Below are 20,801 nucleotides of genomic sequence, written 5' to 3'. Positions count from 1 at the left end.
TGCTAACAGCCACAGGACTCAGTGGTGAGAAAGCCACCTTTCATAAACTATATATGGCTACTGTCAATATAGTTTGGCGTTCAGCCACACAGGAATGCCGTGATGTTCAGATTAGAGGAACCCTGATTTGAGTTAATGCCCATACATGATTGTTGGTCAGCACAAAATAACAGATCATACACTGCATAAAATTTTAAAGAAAGCATATTTACAAATCTCATCTTTATGGATCAGTTAGTTAGAAAGAGGGCCCATTTCAGTCCAAATGTGCACATAAAGTTAGAGCTGATCTTGAAGTTGTCCTGTTACCTCACGTGCTGGACCCCCCGGTCAGTGGGAAAGCACACTGCACATTCTGAACTTTGCTTGAAATCCATCTCAACCCAATCTTCCCTCCAAACCTCTCCGTAGCTCCTGCCAACAAGACCATAAAGCATCACAGACTTCTCTCCACCCAGCTCTCTCTAGAACCTTCTCCTAGTTCCACCATCCTGATTGGCTGACACAACGTTCCTAAGTTGGATGTTATCTTTAGCCAAAACCCAAACATTCCACCAGCTGGACACACTGTTTTTACAGAAAGCTATTAAATGAAATACCGTACAGAATTAGCAGTAAAAATCTTAATAATAAATACATATAATTAATTAACAGGGCTCATCCTTCTTCCTTTAAAATGTCCAGAATTATTGTCACTAATTTGTTAATCAATGATAATATTTGCTCAAAATTACTAAGCACACGAGAGAAATTTTATAAGATTATCACCAATTTGGACACACAAACACAGGAAGTTTCATCACCCCTGTTCTGCAACTTCCCTGCCAGCACCATCTGCCACATTCATGCTCTGGATCTTCAGGTGACACTCCAACTATCTTCCTGACCTTCCCGACTGGACCAATTTAGTTATTAGTAGCTGGCCTAGGATTGAGAATGGGCCCCCTCAGAGGGCTGGCTTCTTCAGCTATTTGCTGGCAATTGATGTAAAAAGCCCTAGTTTGAGAGAATTGATTAGCATTGACCAAATGAGGCTTATGAGAATGATTCTGGGAATGAAAGGGTATAAGGAGCATTTGATGGCCCGGGGCTTTACTCACTGGAGTTTAGAAGAATACAGGAGGGTTCTTATTGAAAACTATCAAATATTGAAAGGCCTAGATAGAGTTGATGAGGAGAGGATGTTCCCTATAGTGGGATGTCTGGAACCAGAGGACACAGCCTCACAATAAAGGGACGTCCATTTGGAACAGAGATGAGGAGGAATTTGTTTAGACAGGCAGTAGTGAATCTGTGGAATTCATTACCACTGATGACTGTGGAGGCCAAGTCATTGGGGATATTTAAAGTGGAGGCTGATAGGTTCTTGATTAGTAAGGGCATCAAAGGTTACGGGGAGAAGGCAGGAGAATGAGGTTGAGAGTGATAACTAATTAGCCTTGATTGAATAATGGAGCAGACTTGATGGGCCAAATGGCCTAATTTTGCTCCTATGTCTTACCATCTTATGGTCTTATATGGAGATGATCATGACTTACTTCAAATTCAAATCAAATCAGCATGATAACATGACATGATCTTTTTTAATCCAACCAAATACATTATCTGTCTGCCCCTCCTCTTCCCACCCTACTTGTGTCCCTCTCTGTAGTGTATTTATCATTATATGTAAATAGGTCAAAATTTAAATTAAAGCAAAGGAGATTGTGTATGTTGACAAATAGAAGAAAAAGTTGTGAGTAAAAATGCAAGTACACAGGAAGCAGGGGTATAAGGACATCACTTTGGCAAATAACTATGACACAGAAGGAGGCCATTCCACCCATTAAGTCAATGCCAGCTTCCAGCAAATCAATCACACCAGCTCCATGTCTTATTTTGCTGTAAAGCATGCTTGCATATACTTCACACTTTTCATCATTCTCCCAGAATGAAGAGTACGGTATTTTTACAGGAGCTAATCAATGTTCCAACCTCTTTCAGGTTTTGGGGGGGACAACTGGAAAAGACGGGGAGAATAGTCAAGAGGAGAACAGACAGAACTTGTGGTCAGGATCAAAACTTGTTCCTTGGATCTGTGAGGTGGGAACACTAACTGTTACATTATCATGCCATTCTATTGGAAATGCACAACAGTTTAGGCAGCATCTATGGTTGCCCAGGAACGTGACATGAAAAGGCAATGGTTGGTGGGTGAGCCAACAAGAATGTCATCAAATGAGTGGTTCCTTTGGAATGGTCAAAGAGCGGGGAGCATACAATTTATGGAAAGTGGACTCTTGTTGAAGGTAATAGAAGTTACGGAGATGATTGAATGCAGGAACTGGTGGGGCAGAAGGGGAAACATAGCCTTCCTCTGGCTGTGAATAGAGAAGGTGAGAGCAGAATAGAGGAGTTGCTGTTGAGAGTCTCGCCGATTGTGGTAAAGTGGAAGTCACGGTTAACATTACAGGAAGACATCTTGTCATCAGAATACAACTGGGAAAATTGGAATGGGGTCCTACTGAAGCAGAGTGGGATGAGGAATTGTCAGGTTGGCTAAAGGAGTCTGTCAGTTTGTAATGAATATTGGCTGTTATGCTATCCCTGAGATGGACATAATGAACCCAAGGAAGGGAATGGATCATGTGGAAGTGTCAACAAGGTGGGAGATTATGCCATGGTAATGAAAGTTTTAAGTTGCTTTATGATTGCCAGGCACTGCACCAAGGCAGATATCAATAAAGAAAGAGTTGAGGGGTAGGGCCCATTCAGATGGAAACAAAGACTTTTTCACATATACCACAAAATGACAAGCAGCTTGAGCTTGTGCAAGTTTCCACAGATAGCCCTTCAGCTTCTGTTACAGCAACGTTTTATTTCTCTCTCCCTGCAGGTGCTGCCTGATCTGCTGAGTATTTCCAGCTTTCCTATTTGGATTTGCAGCAACTGCTGTGTTTTGCTTCTCATGAATCCAGTATGTTCCGTTGCTAATTGCTCTGAGCTATCAATTAATTTGACAGTGCTTCAAGAGAACTGGGCTACCTTGGACATTTCAGTGCTTTTTCCAACCCCCTCCCCTACAACTTAAAGTACACTTTGGATCATTGACCTAAATATTTAAATTTGTTGTTCACCCTACAGGCGCTGCCTGACATGATAAGTATTTTTAGCACTTTCTGTTTTTATTTCAGGTTTCTCAGACAGCCAAGGAATGTGCAACAAGGAATGTGAATCATTCATATCTTATAAGGAGAGGATGAAGATGCTTTCCATACCAATAATATTAAAGTTGGAAAAGATAGTGCTGAAAGCAGGCAGACATTAAATGCTGCAGTTAGGGAATGTGAGAGTCGAGATTAATCTTTGCTGCATGTGAAATACTGACAGGATCTGATTCTGGCAATAAACCGCATTTCACTTTGCATTTATTTGGGTGTTTTATCTGATGCAATGACAACAAGTATCTGTTTACTTCTGTGTGTCATTTGGCTTCAAATGGAGCAGCGGAGGGATCTGTCTTGTGTTAGGTAAAAGAAGCCTTGCAGAATTAAGGGTTTCAATGTTATTCTCACTTCACAATGATTCATCAATTGTCTAATTCCATGTTAAGGTACCAGCTCCACTCGTCTGCTGTTTGTTCTCTGGCAGAACTGTTTGTGCATCATCATTTTTTGTGCAAATTAAGTTTGATACTGCCTGAATTAGAAAAAAGAACAGAGTCAGCAATTGAAGCAGAGCCAAAGTCACGATGCGAAGAAAAGCATTTTCACAGAGAGAGTGTATGTGAAAGAGAGAGGGAGGGAGTGAGAGTGAGAGACAGAGAGAGAGAGAGAGAGAGAGAGAGAGAGAGAGAGAGAGAGAGAGAGAGAGAGAGAGAGAGAGAGAGAGAGAGAGAGAGAGAGAGAGAGAGAGAGAGAGAGAGAGAAGATGTGGGAAAAGTGGGGATGAGGAGACTCACTAGGCCACAGATTGAGTACGAGACTCAGCAATGAGATCCCAATAAAAAGACTAATCTCATAATCTTAAATGGAACTCAGCATGTATCGGAAACTGCCAAAAATATCAGTATGACTCAATGATTATAGTAAGAGATAGTCATTGCAATGAATATTAATGACTATGACCAATATTTGCACATATCCTTAGAATGGGAAAGCAATGTGGTTATTTATATACTATATGCAAATGTGTAACGGGTCATAGGGCACAATGACATCAAAATGTGCATATACTGTACATGTCATAAGCATGACAGGTAGGAGTATCATTCAGTTAGAGTTACCATAAGGCAAAAATATTTTTTTAAAAGGGAGACTCAAGAGACTACAGATGATTGAATCTGGAGCAAAAGCAAATTTCTGGAGGATCCCAGCAATTTAAGTAGCATCTGTGGGGGTGGGGGGAGAGGGGAGAAGGAATTTTCAATGCTTCAGGTCCCAACCCTGCATCCTTTCTGATGTAGGGTTGATCTTGACCCATAATGTCCTGCACTTCCTCTCCCCCCGCAGCTGCTGCTCAACCCACTGAGTTACTCCAGCAATTTGTTCTTTTGCTGCTGCTGAAGATCCTCTCTCTCTAGTAACTGTGGTTATGGTTAGGTCACTCCTGTTCCCTGCTAGTATCTAAAGCCCACCTGAGGATATATCACACTCTTCATTGTTTCTATTTCTGAACTCGCTTCACCTGCAATATAGAAAAGAATAGACCCATGGGGGCTGAGGTGTTGTGTTCAGCCAGCGGTGCATTGCATTTGATGAGTCAGAGGCAAAAAAGTCCAATCAGTACAGGGACTGGGGGATGGGGTCATTGGTTAATAGGGATGTGAGAAAGAGCATATAAAGAAAAGATGAATGTATCATCTGCTTCCTGGGCTTCTCCCTGCCAGCATCAAGGCCAGTGTAGAATAATCTAAAACTGATATCAACATGCTAGCTTCATTACCTGAATATCACCCAAGGATGGTCTTTGGAATATAACCAGAAAACAATTGCACTTATAATAAATTTCTACCTCTTTCTTTCCCCCATTTATCCAAGGACTACTGCAAATCAAACAGGAAGCCATGGAAATAGTTAGGTCAGACAGCAATCATTGAGAGAAAACAGAGCTTAAAATTACAGTTCAAAAAACCCGTATGTCTGGTGAGAGGGAATTAACCTGAAATGTTAACACTGTTTTCTCTGTCTGACATAATGAACATTTCCAGCACTTCTGCCTTATTTTCAGAATTCTAGCATCTGCACGTTTTTGATTAAAAGAAACGGTGCTGTTTGGTTGAGTCCACAGCTGGTGAATGTTTCAAGTGACAGTAGTTCCAATGGAAGCTGAAAATGAGTGGTTCAATTGCCATTAACGGTACAGTTCAATAGGCTAGCAATCTTTGGTGATTTATCATACTGATCAGTGGACCTTCAAGAGGGAAAAGAACTGCTCATATTCAATTGTTACCAGCTATTAGTGTGGTCACTTATTAAACAATGCACAGCGTTCTAAAAGTAAATGAATATCCACTCTACTCAGTCTACTGGAAACTGGTAGTATAATTTTGCAAACTATTTCTTACATTTGATCAGCTGCTTAAGTAAAAGTATTTTAGATTCTAAAGTTCAAAAGTTCAAAGTTCAAAGTAAATTTTATTATCAAAGTATGTATGTGTCACCATATACAACCCTGAGATTCATTTTCCTGTCGGCATACTCAGCAAATCTATAGAATAGTAACTATAACAGGATCAACAAAAGATCAACCAGAGTGTAGAAGACAACAAACAAATTGTGCAAATGCAAATATAAACAGACATAAATAACAAGAACGTGACATAATGAGATAAAGAGACCTTAAAGTGGGATCACTGGCTGTGAGAACATTTCAATGATGGGGCAAGTAAGTGTAGTTTTCCCCTTTTATTCAAGAGCCTGATGGTTGAGAGGTAGTAACTGTTCTTGGACCTGGTGGTGCAAGTCCTGAGGCTCTTGTACCTTCTACCTGATGGCAGCAGCGAGAAGAGAGCATGGTCTGGGTGGGTGGATGCTGCTTTCCTACAATAGTGTTTCATGTAGACGTGCTCAGTGGTTGGGATGACTTTACCCATGATATACTGGGACGAATCCATTAGCTTTCGTAAGAGTCTCTGTTCAAAGGCATTGGTGTTTCCATTCCAGGCTGTGATGCAGCCAGTCAGTATACTCTCCACTACACGCCTATGGAAGTTTGTCAAAGTTTTAGATGTCATGCCAAGTCTCCACAGACTCCTAAGGAAGTAGAGGCACTGCCGTGCTTTCTTTGCAAATGCGTTTACGTGCGGGGTCCAGAACAGAGCCTCTGAAATAGTAACACCCAGGAATTTAAAGTTGCTAACCCACTCCACCTCTGATCCTCAGATGAGGATTTGGCTCATGAATCTCTGCTTTCCCTCTCCTGACGTCAACATTCCTTGGTCTTGCTAACATGCAGTTGTTACTACACCATTCAGTCAAATTTTCAATCTCCCTCCCGTAAGCTGATTCAACACCACCTTTGATTCGGCCCACAACTGTGGTGTCATCAGCAAACTTGAATATGGCAATGGAACTGTACTTAGCCACACAGTCATAGATGTAAAGTGAGTAGAGCAGGGGACAAAGTACACAGTCTTGTGGTGCATCTGTGTTGATGTAGATCATGGAGGAGATGTGTTGCCAATCTGAACTGACTGGGGTCTACAAGTAAGGAAGTCCAGGAACCAGTTGCACAAGGAGGTACTGAGGCCAAGGTCTTGGAGCTTATTGATTCTAAAAGGACAAGAAAAAAATTGTCAAAGATAAATACACAAGATATATTAAATTTCAATACATTAATGGACTTAATCAATTGTGATTTAAGAATTATGGTGGAGCTTGGATCTGCCAGCTACAAGTAAGATTGTTTTTTTCTCTCTTGTTTCATATATTTATATATTAGAAATAAATGATATAGGACATTTTTGTCAGTGGTAATATCATCAAAAATATTGCTTACCATCCTGTCCTCAATAAAAACATAGAAGCATTTTAACATCAACAATATGGAGAGAAAACTTTCTCTTTTCTCTTGTCCTTACAAGCTAACTTAAATAGGTTGATTTTCACATTAATTTCTGGCACGTGGATGTCACTGCTAAGGATAAAGCTTACTGTATCCTCTATTCCCTCTAGTCTAGACTTTAACTTTCAAACTATCTGCATGGCCCAGGAAGGGATGCAGTCCTGGGCAATTTCTACAAGAGTGTTGACGTAAGCATGTGACCGGACAGGTAGACAGCATGACGGGCATATCATTTCATCCCCGTGCTGCTGAGGACAACACAAAGTAAGCTTGTCAGCCTCATTGTAAGCGGCCTTCCAAACCATTGGTATTCATGTGTCCAACAGCTTTACTTCACGCCTCTCACCGGCTACCCAAGACTCGCACTTCCATGCCAGCGGCATTCCATTCTTAGGGAAAATACTGCAAGGGAAGTAAACCAGAGGCTATTTTTTTTAAACTCCTACTAGCAGCAGGTTTTCGAGGGGCTGGGAGTAAATGTCATTACACCATCTTCTCACAAAGGAAGGTTCACGGCCTAAGCAAACTTGGTACAAGGCGTAAAGGCAAGAATTTCAGTAGAAAGCAGATAATTGATTATGGGTTTCAAATAAAAATACAACCAGAATCAGCTTGTTTGCTTGGAGTCCATATCAGTTGATAAATAGCAGGATTGTCCATCAGAAGAAATCTGAGGTTAAACTTGTGGTGATCTTGGAGGGAGGCCAAGATTCCATTCAGCTCTTGGCACAGCTTGGCCCTGGCACTGAAGTCTGACAGGCTACAGTCAGCTTGAGCTTGAATTGAAGTGAAGATGAGTCATTCATCATTATTAAATAACTTGGGCTGCGGTAAGATTTTGAAACATTCCCTCGTAAACAGCCTGCAGTCATCTTACATTTGTTTTAGCAATCCTCAATCTCAAAGTGTTTCAAGGAAATCAATAATTTTCTATTCTGGAGACCTTGAGGCTCCCACTGACCTTATTATTTGTATGTGCTACAGAACCATTTTATTTCCATCAGACCATTAGTGTCAAATTAGTTTCAGATCTGGCCAACAACTTTTTAAACCTGCTTTGAATTGAATGTGGCATAATTCTAGATACCAACTGTTGTGTTAGTCAAAGAAACTGTGCCAAGGATTGTGTCTCCAATAAACAGATAGTATTCGCGTTCAGTTCTTTACTTTGAGTTGATTAATACAATGTAAAGATCTCAATGTCTTGATGGACAACATTTGTAAATTTTAATTCGACCTGTTAGAGCAACATCATGAGCCCAAACCAGACCAGTGATGATGACTTCAATTAATAATATTAGGTAAAATAAATAAAGAAGAAACAACAACCATTCAACCAACAGCCAGAGGCCCTGCTCTCAGACCTACTTTGAGAGCAAGATCACATTTATATTTTGCATTTAGATGTCCATAACAAATATCATGATATAACTTACTGACTCTAGACTTGAACAATATAAAGCTGATTTTGGAAGGGAACTGAAAACAACAATGCAGGTTCCAAGCATACATTAGTAACACTCCACAGCTCTTTCTTTGCAACATTGAAAACTACATTGGTGCTGCTTCCTGCTCCCGTGCTGAGTTCATCAATTTCATTAATTTTTCCTTCGACTTCCACCCTGCCCTTAAATCTTGGTCCATCTGACACCTCTCTCCCCTTTTTCAGTCTTACTGTATCCATACCATGGGAGATATACTATCCATTGACATCTTTTACAAACCCAATGACTCTCACAGTGATCTTAACTATACCTCCTCCCACACTATCTCTTGTAAAAATGCTATTCCCTTTTCTCATTTCCTCCAACTCTGCCAGATCTATTCTCAAGATGAGGCTTTCCATTCTAGAACATCTAACATGTTCTCTTTTTCAAAGAACGGGGTTTTCTTTCCACCACCGTTGATAATGTCCTCACCCCATCTCCTCCATTTCCCGCACATTTATCCTATCCTGCACATCTACCCTACCCCATCCCCCTGATGTCATAACAGGAACAGGGTTCCCTTTGTCCTTACCTATCAATCTACAAGTCTCCATATCCAGCACATCAATCTCCATAATTTCCGACATATCCACATATCTGACAACTAAGCACATCTTTCCACACCCATCCTCCCCGCCCCCCCCCCCCCCCCGTCCACCCTCACTTTCTGTAAGGATTGCTCTCTGCGTGACTCCCTTGTCCACTCGTCTCTCCCCATTGATCTCCCTCCCGGCACTAACCCCTGCAAGTGTGACACACCTCCTCCCTCAGCACCATTCAGTGCCACAAGCAGTCCTTCCAGGTCAGGCAACACTTCACATGTGAGTCCATCAGTTGTCTCCGGTGCCCCAGTGTGGATTCCTCCACATCAGCATGACCCAGCACAGATTGAGGGACCACTTCATCGAGGACCTTCGCTCTGTCTACCACAGAAGGTAGGATCGCTCAGCGGCCGCCTGTTTCAAGTTGACTTCCAATTCCCATTCTGATGTGTTTGTTTATTTATTGACCTTCCGGCACTTTGAGCCATTCTGCCCAGCAGCCCCTGACTTAACCCTATCCTAATCATGGGACAATTTACAATGATTAATCAATCTGCTGATCGGTGTATCTTTGGACTCTGAGAGAACAGCGGAGTACCTGGAAAAAACACACACGTTTCATGAGGGGGATGTACAGGGGGGTGACATCAGAACTGAATTCTCAACTTCAGCACCCCGAGCTGTAATAATGCCGTGCTAACTGTGAAGCATTTGTCTACAGCCACGATGAGACTAACTCAGCTTGGAGAAGCAACACCTCATATTCCATTTGGGTCATCTCCAACCTGGTGGCATGAACATCAATTTCTCCATCTGCCGATAATCATTCCCCTCCCCATTTCTCTCTTTCTCCGTTCCCCATTCTGATTCCCTTCTCACCATTTTTCTTCTCCTCACCAGCCTATCACTTACCTCTGGTTTCACTTCTCCTTCCCTTTTTTCCATGCTGAGGTGTCCTCTCCTATAAGATTTCTTCTTCTTTAGCCTTTACTTCTTCCTCCTAGCCCTTCAGCTTCTTACTTCATTCCGCCTCTCCCTCCCACCACCTTCCCCTTCACCTGGCCTCACCTATCACTTGCCAGCTTTCTCTCATTCCACCCTATTCCGGATTCTGCTCCCTTCCTTTCCAGTCCTGATGAAGGGTTTCAGCCTAAAACATTGACTGTTTATTCCCCTCAACAGATGCTGCCTGACCTTCTGAGTTCCTCCAGCATTTTGTGTTTTGCTCTGGATTTCTAGCATCTGCAGAGCCTCATGTGTTTATGGAAACAGCAAATCCACCTCCCCTCCTTCCCCCCATTCTGTCACCTCACTCCTCCTAGATCCATCAAATCAAATTTACCATTCAATTTTTATGGATCTCATTCGGATCTCTCTTGAATGCACACTTCTCGCAGGCAATAGTTAGAACAGAATCTAATCCCTTTGCATTATACAGGATCCCCACCTGAACAAACGAATAACCTTCCCATCGAAACCATCACCAGCATCACATTAATCCTCACAGTTGGTCCTTTCCGTTGATTGGTCAGAATTAAAATCACTCCTCATTTGTTTCAAAAATAAACAGAATAGCCAGTATAAGTCAAGCAAGAGGCAATGTCAGTCAAAGGTCAAAGTACACTTATTATCAAGTACATATATGTTATACAACTTTGAGATTCTTCTCCCTAACAGGTAGCCAGGAAACAAAGAAACCCAGAAACACCCTTTAAGGAAAGAAACCCGTCAAACACGCAATGTGTAAAGAAAATAAAACAAGTCATGCAAATGATAAATGCAAGCAAATAGCATTCTGAACTGAAGTCCAAAAAAGGGAGTCTATTCATAGAGCCTTAGTTCAGCGCAGAGCAGAGCAGTGAGTAGCTGGGCCCCGACACCTGAACCTTTTCAATTTGGCCCAGCCCTAAATCACCATCCAAACATTGGGTTCAGTCGTTCTGATACACCCTGGGGCCCGGACTCTACCTCCTTCATCTGGCCTGAACCCAATCGAACCTCACTCTCAGTGTCAGGCCTGCTGCCTCGCCTCGGTTCTCCCACATCAAATCGGCTCCAAGTCCAAAGAGGAGTTTACCAGGAAAAGAGTGATTGACAAAGTACTTAGTTGTTTGCTTTGTTTCAATGGCCACCAGTCAAAAGTTGCCGAGATTCACCAGCACCATCTTAAACTGGAAGTCCATAATTCTTTTAAAGAAGGCAAATGCTGACAATGTCTTACAAGCCCTTGGATTTGCTGAGGTTGCTTTACAGCCAAAACGATACTTTCAAAGTGAAGTGGCTGTTCTGATAAAGAAAAAAAATGCATTCAGATCAATAAACAATAAGTGCTTGTCGGATGACTGAAAGAATCGTGGTGCTCATCTTAAGGTAATGAGGATGCATACAGGAGTAAGATGGATTGGCTGGTTGAGTGGTATTGCAACAACGACATTGAATTCAGTATTAGGAAGACCAAGGAATTTCAGGAAGGGAACAGCTGTGAGCAGCTCCAAGTTCCTGGGTGTCAAAATCTCAGAGGACTGAGGCAACACATTGATGCAATCACATTTTTCTTTCACTCATATATCTATCAAAGAGTCTCTTAAGTGTCCCTCATGTGTCAGCCTCTACCATTACAACAGTGCATTCCAGGCATTTACCACTCTATGTGTAAAAAAACCCACCTCTAACATTTCCCCTATACTTTCCTACATTCACCTCAAAAGTAAGTCCTCCCATATTAGTTATTGCCACCCTGGGAAAAAGGTGGTGGCTGTCCACTCTATCTATGCCCCTTTTACTCCTCTATGAAGTTGTCTCTCATCCTCCTTTCCTCCAAAGAGAAAAACCCTAGATCGCTCAATCTTTCCTCACAAGATAAGTTCTCTAATATGGGCAGCATCTTGGCAAATCTCCTCTGCGACCTCTCCAAAGCTTCTACATCCTTTGGTGTCCAGAACTGAACACAATATTCCAAGTGTGGTAACTAGAGATTTGTGGAGCTGCAAAATTATCTCGTGGCTCTTGAACTCAATCCCCCAATAATGAAGGCCAACATACCATATGCCTTCTTAGCCACCCTAAGTAACATTGCAACTTTGAGGGGTTTATAGATATGAATCCTGCTATTAACCCTTCACTCTGCCTTCAATTTCAGCTTCCAAAATGTAACACTTCAAACTTTTCCAGACTGAATTCCATCTGCCACCTCTCAGCCCCCCTCTCCTGTTAATGTTCCATTGTAACTTTCCACACGATCCACAACAGCACCAACTCACATTTCCACTTGCTCATCCTAGACATTTATAACAAATACAAAGAGCAGGTGCTCCAGAACATATCCCTGCAGAACAGCACTAGTCACAGACCTCCAGGCAGAATATGCTCCATCTACTACCACCCTCTCCCTTCTGTGGGCAAGCCAATTCTGAATCCTTGCTGTCAAATATCCATAGATCATACACCTCATGTCTTTCTGAATGAGCTTTCCATGGGGATGCTTGTCAAAAGCCTTACTAAAATCCATATCCACCACATTTATCACCACCTTCATCAATATGTTTTGTTAATTCTTTGAAAACTCAATCAGGCTCATGAGGCACAACCTAATTCTTATAAAGCCATGATGACTATCCCAATTAGGAGTATGCTTCTCCAAATAGTAATTTCTAAATATCCTCTCCATTAGTTTGCCCAACACTGACATATGATTCACCTGTCTATAATTCCCAGAATTATCCCTAATACCCTTCTTGAACAAAGAAACAACATTTACCACCCTCCAATTCCTGGTACTACTCCTGTGGCCATTAAGGATGCAAAGATCATCTTCAATGCCCCAGCGATCTTTTCCCTCACTTTCTGTAATTTCCTGGGGTAATACTCATCTGGCCCCAGGACTTACAGTATCTATCCCAATGTTCTTTAAAAGCCCCAACACTAGAGTTTCTTAAGCACCACATTAGCCTGTTCTATGCTGAACTCACATTCGTCAAGGTATCTCTCAGTGGTGAATACTGATACGAAGTATTCATTAAGGTCCTCATATGAGCCTAAGCATCCACTGGAGGCCCAGAGGCTGTCTGTCCTCAGATTAGAGGACTATTTGTGTGGGTGAGTGGGTTGGAGAGGGGTAAAAAGCTTGTTTGCCATTGTTTTTTTTTGTTTCTATTGTTGCTTGTGTTCTGCGGACATGGTGGGCATGCTATGTTGTGGCTGGAACATGTGGTGATACTTGCAGAATGCACCAAGCACATCCTTAGGTTGTATTGGTTGTTAACACAAACAGCATAATTTTGCCATATTTTTCAATATACATGTGATAAATAAATGAATCTGAATCCCCTACCTCCTCCTACTCCAGCAGATTTTGCATTTATCTCTGAGCAGTCCTCCTCTCACTCTAATCATTCTCCTGTGCTTCACGTACATGTAGAACACTTTGGAGCTTCCCTTAATTCTACCCACCAAGGCCTTCTCATGACCCCATCTAATCTAGCTCTCCTAACTTCATTCCCAAACTCCTTTCTGGATACCTTATAGCTCTCAAGAGCCAAGTCTGATCTTTGCTTTCTTATCCTTAAGTATGCATCCTTGTTCTTCTTGACTAGAAGTTCCACCTCTCTTGTCACAGTTTCTTCACCTTATTCTCATTTCCCTGCCTCAGTGGAACAAACATCTCTAGAACTCCCTAAATAACCTCAAAATTTCCACTTTGCATTTCCCTGAGAACACCTGCTCCGAATTTATTCTTCCAAGTTCCTGCCTAATACCCTCATAATGAGCTCTCCCCCAATTAAATACACCTCTCATCCCTTGTCATCTGCTCCTATCCTTGTCTGTGGCTCTGCTAAAGATCAAGGACTTATGGTCAGTATCTTCAAAATGCTTGCCCACTGAGAGATCTGTCACCTGACCAGGTTCATTGCCTAGTACTAGATCCAGCATAACCTCTCTGTTAATCAGCCTGTCCACATACTATGTCAGGAATCCCTCATGGGCACACCAAACAAATTCTGCCCCATCTAAACCTTTTGCAATCGTGACAACAACCCTATTATTTTTGTGACTTTCCAAAACTTGCCTACTTATCTGTTCTTCAGTGTTCCTGGTGTTATTACGGAGACTATAGAATACTCCCAGTAAGTTGATTGCTCCCTTCCTATTTCTGACTTCCACCCACAGATGTATGCTAAGGGCATTCTAACTGCATGCATCACAGCCTGGTAGGGAGCACCTAATGCAGAGAACTGTACAAAGTTACAGAGTTTATAGACTCAGACAGTTCCATCACAGGCACCAACTTCTCCAACACTGAGGACTTCTTCAACAGTTAGTAGCTCAAGAAGCAGCATTCATCATTAAGGACTCTCACCATTTGGAGCATGACCTCTTCTCATTACTATCGCCAGGGAGGAGGTACAGGAACCTGAAAACCCAAATTTAAGGAGTCAGGAACAGGCTTTTCCCCACTGCAATTAGATTTCTGAATGATCCACAAACCCATGACCACTGTCTCATTATGCCTTATTCTTGTAAATTATAGATTTTTATGTCTTTGCACTGTACTGCAGCCACAAAACAAGTTTCACTTCATGTGTCACTGATAATAAATCTGATTCTGTTTCTGAATCTGCCATAGAATCTTTTACATGCTAATGAAAGGGTAACTGGAGAACACACACAAAATGATGGACGAATTCAGCAGGCCAGGCAGCATCTATGGAAAAAAGAACAGTCGACATTTCAGCCCAAAATATTGACTGCACTTTTTCCCATAGATGCTGCCTGGCCTGCTGAGTTCCTTCAGCATTTTGTGTGTGTTGCTCAGATTTCCAGAATCTGAAGATTTTCTCTTGTTTGGGTAACTGGACACTTGGCTTCAAACTAGAGTATGCTATTTCCAAAATGCAATATTGAAATGTAAACTTAGACAATATCAAAGACTATGGCAATAGTTCACAATCAGAATCACAATCAGGTTTAATATCACTGGCCTATGTTGTGAAACTTGTTGTTTTACAGCAGCAGTACATTGTAACGTACTGTTAAAACTGTAAATGTATATAAACTATAAATAGAACCATAGAACACTACAGCACAGAAACAGGCCTTTTAGCCCTTCTTGGCTGTGCTGAACCATTTTTCTGCCTAGTCCCACTGACCTGCACCTGGACCATATCCCTCCATACACCTCTCATCCATGCACCTGTCCAAGTTTTTCTTAAATGTCAAAAGTGAGCCTGCATTTACAACTTCATCTGGCAGCTCATTCCACACTCCCACCACTCTCTGTGTGAAGAAGCCCCCACCCAAAGTTCCCTTTAAACTTTTCCCCCTTCACCCTTAACCCATGTCCTCTGGTTTTTTTCTCCCCTAGCTTCAGTGGAAAAAGCCTGCTTGCATTCACTCTATCCATACCCATCATAATTTTATACACCTCTATCAAATCTCCCCTCATTCTTCTATGCTCCAGGGAATAAAGTCCTAACCTATTCAACCTTTCTCTGTAACTCGGTTTCTCAAGGCCCAGCAACATCCTTGTAAACCTTCTCTACACTCTTTCAACCTTATTAATATCCTTCCTGTCATTCAGTGACCAAAACTGCACACAGTACTCCAAATTCGGCCTCAACAATGCCTTATACAACCTCACCATAATATCCCAACTCTTATACTCAATACTTTGATTTATAAAGGCCAATGTACCAAAAGCTCTCTTTATAACCCTATCTACCTGTGACGTCACTTTTAGGGAATTTTGTATCTGTATTCCTAGACCCATCTGTTCTACTGCACTCCTCAGTGTCCTACCATTTACCTTGTATGTTCCATCTTGGTTTATCCTTCCAAAGTGTAATACCTCACACTTGTCTGTATTAAACTCCATCTGCCATTTTTCAGCCCATTTTTCCAGCTGGTCCAGATCCCCCTGCAAGCTTTGAAAACCTTCCTCATTGTCCACTACACCTCCAATCTTTGTATCATCAGCGAATTTGCTGATCCAATTTACCACATTATCATCCAGATCATTGATATAGATGAGAAATAACAATGGACCCAGCACTGATCCCTGTGGCACACCATAAAAGAAAAAATTAAATTAAATGAGTAGTGCAAAAAGTGAGTAAAAAAGAAGGTCGTGTTCATGGGTTCACTGTCTATTTAGAAATCTGATAGTAGAGATGAAAAAGCTGTTCCTGAAATGTTGAGTGATGTGGCTCCTTAACGATGGATGCCGCCTTTTTGAGGCATTGCCTTTGAGGGATGCTGGAGAAGCTAGTACCCATGATGGAGCTGGCAGAGTTTATAACTCTCCAATCCTGTGTGGTGGCCTCTCCATACCAGACGATGATACAACCAGAATGCTCTCCGCAAGACATACAATATGTAGAAATTTTCAAGTGCCTTTGTTGACATACCAATTCTCCTCAAACTCCTAATGAAATATAGCCGCTGTGGTGCCTTCTTTGTAATTGCATCAATATGTTAGACCAAGGATAGACCTTCAGAGTTTGACACCCAGGAACTTGAAACTGCTCACCCTTTCCTCTGCTGATCCCTTGATGAGGACTGTTGTGTATTCCCTCAACTTTCCCTTCCTGAAGTCCATAATCAATTCCTTGGTCATACTAACAATCAGTGTAAGATTATTGTTGCAACACCACTCAACCAGCTGATCTATCTTGCTCCTGTATGCCTCCTCATCACCATCTGAATTTCTGCCAAAAATGGTTGGATTGTCAACAAATTTATAGATGGCATTTGTGCTGTGCCTAGCCACACAGTTCATGGGTATTGAGAGAGTAGACCAGTGGGTTAAGCACACATCCTTGAGGTGTGTCAGTGTTGATTGTCAGCGAGGAGAAGATGTTATTTCTGATCCTCACAAGCTGTGGTGTCCCAGTGAGGAAGTCAAGGATCCAGTTGCAGAGGGAGGTATTGAGGTCCAGGTTTTGGTGCTTGTTGATTAGAAATGAGGGCACGACTACGTTGAACTCTGAGCAGTAATCAATAAGCAGCAGCATGATGTAGGAATTACTATTGTCCAGGTGCTCTGAGGCTGAGCAGAGAGCCAGTGAGATTGCATCTGCAGTTAAACTATTGTGGTGATCGGCAAGTTGCAGCTGGTCTAGGTCCTTGTCTGGGCAGGAGTTGATTCTGGCCATGACCGGCCTCTCAAAGCACTTCATCACAGTAGATGTGAATTCCACTGGTCGGATAGTCATTGAGGCACCTCATCCTTCTCTTCTGGTATGATTGTTGAGCTTTTAAAGCAGGTGGGAACCTCTGACTGCAGCAGTGAGACTGAAAATGTCCTTGAACACACCCGCCAATTGCCTGGCATAGGTTTTCAGAGCCCTAGCTGGTATACCATCAGGGCCTGACACCCTGCAAGGGCTCACACTCTTGAAAGATATTCTAATGTCGGCTTCTGAGACAGAAATCAGGACCAACAGATGCTGCTAAGGGGAGGAATTTTCCTACACAGGATGTAGGTGAAATCCAGACTAAGAGGAACCTTCATTTTTCGAGTAGAGTTGCTGATTATTCCTGAATGATAATTCCTATTGATAGTAAATGATCAGCCATGATCTCAGAATGGCGGTGCAGTCTCGAGGGGCCGAATGGTCTACTTCTGCACCTATTGTCTATTGAATGGTGATGAATCATTGGAATCAACTTCTTGTGTTTGAGCACTGCCCACAGTCCAGCAGCTTCAATTTCCCACCACGATTCTCCAAACAACTGTACTATCACTCTACCTCAGCTCACTCAGTCCCTGGTGTTAGCTTTGGCTCCTCCTGAAATACCTACCCCAGTGACGACACTTCTCTAGCATAGCAAATCGATAATCATACAGACAGCAATGAGGAAGGAGCTGTAGAGAAATTAGGGGTCAGAGGGAGGACGGGGTATAGTATTTAAACCTGGCATCAAGGGAGGTGATAACTGGAAATCAGATGCATTTTTAAAATAGAAGCTGTTTTGGGCACTAAATGTGTGTCTCTGGAGTTCAAAACTGCTTCCACATTGGTACTTTTTGGATTCAATGGTTTGATCTTCTAATCTGACAGAAGAATGTAGTGCATCACCATTATTCCTAGGGAATCATTCCTACAGTTCCCATCAGAAATTTCCAAAACCTGGGCCTCTGTACCTCCCTCTGCAACTGGCTCCACAACTTCCTAACTGGAAGACCACAAACTGTGAGAATTGGAAATAACATCTCCACCTTGCTGACAATCAATACTGACACACCACAGGGCTACGTTGCTTAGCCCACTGCTCTACTCTCTCTACAACCATGAATGTGTGCCTAGGCATAGCTAAAAAGGCATCCAAAAATTTTCTGATGATACAAACTTTGTTGGGAGAGTCTCAAATGGTGACAAGAGGGTGTACAAGAGCAAGATATACTACCAGCTAGTTGAGTGGTGTTGTAGCAACAGCCTTGCACTCAACATCGGCAAGACCAAGGAGCTGACTGTGGATTACAGGAAGGGTAAGATGAAGGAACATGAACCAATCTTTAGAGGAATCAGAAACGGAGAATGTGAGCAATTTCAAGTTCCTCGATGTCAATATCTCTGAGGATCTAACTTCGTTTGGAATATTGATGCAGAGGTAAAGAAGGCAAGACAGCAACTATATTTCATTAGGAGTTTGAAGAGACTTGGTTTGTCACCTAAAACAGTTGAAAACTACAGAGGTACTGTGGAGAGCATTCTAACTGGCTGCATCAGTCTGGTATGATGGGGGGGGGGCACAGATTTGGGGCTATTGCACAGGATTAAAGTAAGCTGCAGAAAGTTGTAAAATTAGTTAGCTCCAACATGGGTACTAGTATCTGAGGTATCCGAGGCATGTTCAAGGAGCGGTATCTCAGAAAGGTGGCATCCATCATTAAGGACCACCACCACCCAAGACAAACCCTCTTCTCATTGCTACCACCAGGATGGAGGGACAGAAGCCTGAAGACACACACTCAGTGATTCAGGAACAGCTTCTTCCTCTTTACCATTGGATTTCTAAATGGACAGTGAACTCATTAATACCACCTTACTTTTTTATTTTTACTTTTGCACTACTTATTTAAATGTAACTTTTAATACACATGTTTATAATTACTGTAATTCTGTTTTTTCTATATTTATCATTGTACTGCTGCCACGAAGTTAACAAGTTTTACAACATATGCCAGTGATATTAAGCCTGATTCTGATTCTGCAGGTGACTAGTGATACTAGTCATGACACACTGGGCGTGTTTGCTCCTGGAAATGAGTGCCCTTGCACTCCTCCCTCTTACAATCAAGCGTGGCTGGGGGAGCGAGCAGAGGCCACACAGTAGGGTAGGGTACTGGCAGAGGGGTGAGCAGGAGAAAGGGAAAGGAAGAGTAGGACAAGGAGATGAAAACAAATGGGGGGGTTGAGAAGGATGCAATCTAAACAACCCCTTTTCTGCTTGGTAGTTACATGGAAAATTGATTCAAATGCTATTCACTGATTGCAATCCAGTGCCAGTAATAGAAATCATCACAAAACTCCTCATTTGCAAACAAGTTATCAAATAAATATTGCATCTGCATCACATTGCAGGAAAACTAGATAATCACCTTAATCTGCTGTCTTACTACCCTGCGCAGGACTCTCAGTGGCCACAGTGTAGCCACTTGCATACTCTAGATAGCCGTCAGCAAACTTCAACACCTTTGGTTGAAAGACCCAGCATCAGACCGCATCCACTTGGCATGAGACAGACTACCCTGTGTTAGCTGACTGACAGGCGGCTGTCAAAGCACCAGTGGTGTGGCAGGAGAGGCATTACCCAGCCAGTGCTGAACTTCGCCATGCTTTTTGACACTGTCTCCAAGCTTTCTGGCAGACTTCCCAAACATCATGTATTTCACCCCGTACATCCAGCTCCAATATCAACTGGCTACCGGGCACCTGCTCTTGTGTTACTCCCCAGCCTGAAAGCAGCATGCTAACTTCTTCGATCTTGCCTTGATGCTGATTTCCATGGTATTTTCACCGTGGGCGCCTGATGTGGCGATTGTGAGAGTGAAATCAGGTGATGGCAGCACTTCACTTTGCCAACATGCTCCTCTTGGTCTATCACTTCTTGAGTATTTGATAGGAGGCAGGGATTATAGAAAGGTTATAACAAGGAGAAAAGAAGAGATTTTGGCTCAAATCAGCTGCAGATTCTCAGCCAGAAAAGATTATGGGAGGAAGATTATATGGATGTGAGAAAGAAGATAAGACATGAACCTACCGTCAACATTCATGGACCGAGCTTCACACCGTCTGCTGTTGAAGGAATGGCTTACTCAGCAACATGTCCTCTATGGGGGGGCTAGACCTTGTGGGTATGCCTCTTGCAATCTCAATATTTCCAGTGTCCAATTGTGCAGTATCTTGTCTGAACAACTGAAGGAAATGTGACAGTGAACGTTGCGCTCTGCAGCTGCTGTGGTTGAGTACCTGGCTGTATGTGTACTATGCTTAATGCTGTTTATCAATTATTGCTAGTGTTATAGATTGACTTGTAACTCATTATTAATGGCTGTAAGTGCCCCAGCATTCGTGATCTGTTCCTTAATTAGATTAAGATCCAGTGGCCTGAGCCAGTCTTCGGCAAAATGCTGCAGTAACAGACACAAAATGCTGGAGGATCTCAGCAAGTCAGGCAGAACAATGGTGGGGAATAACTGTTGATGTTTTGGGCCAAGGCCCTTCAT

The 20,801-nt window shown here is 42.4% G+C and overlaps 1 long non-coding RNA gene across 1 annotated transcript in view; it reads right to left on the bottom strand.

Annotated features, from left to right (window-relative positions):
* Positions 1-20,543, bottom strand: part of LOC132391448 (uncharacterized) — a 91,151-nt gene extending 70,608 nt beyond the window's left edge. Inside the window, exons 1-2 of the long non-coding RNA XR_009511211.1 lie at positions 20,336-20,543; positions 5,819-6,752 (exon numbers count right to left, since the gene is read on the bottom strand). This is a non-coding gene — a long non-coding RNA (uncharacterized LOC132391448). The remainder of the gene's footprint in view (positions 1-5,818; positions 6,753-20,335) is intronic.
* Positions 20,544-20,801: the final 258 nt, after the last annotated feature.

This window comes from Hypanus sabinus, chromosome 3 (genome assembly GCF_030144855.1).
Source record: "Hypanus sabinus isolate sHypSab1 chromosome 3, sHypSab1.hap1, whole genome shotgun sequence".
NCBI classification, from domain to species: domain Eukaryota; kingdom Metazoa; phylum Chordata; class Chondrichthyes; order Myliobatiformes; family Dasyatidae; genus Hypanus; species Hypanus sabinus.
The sequence above is the reverse complement of the archived record's forward strand: the minus strand, read 5'-3'. Positions and strand labels throughout refer to the sequence as shown.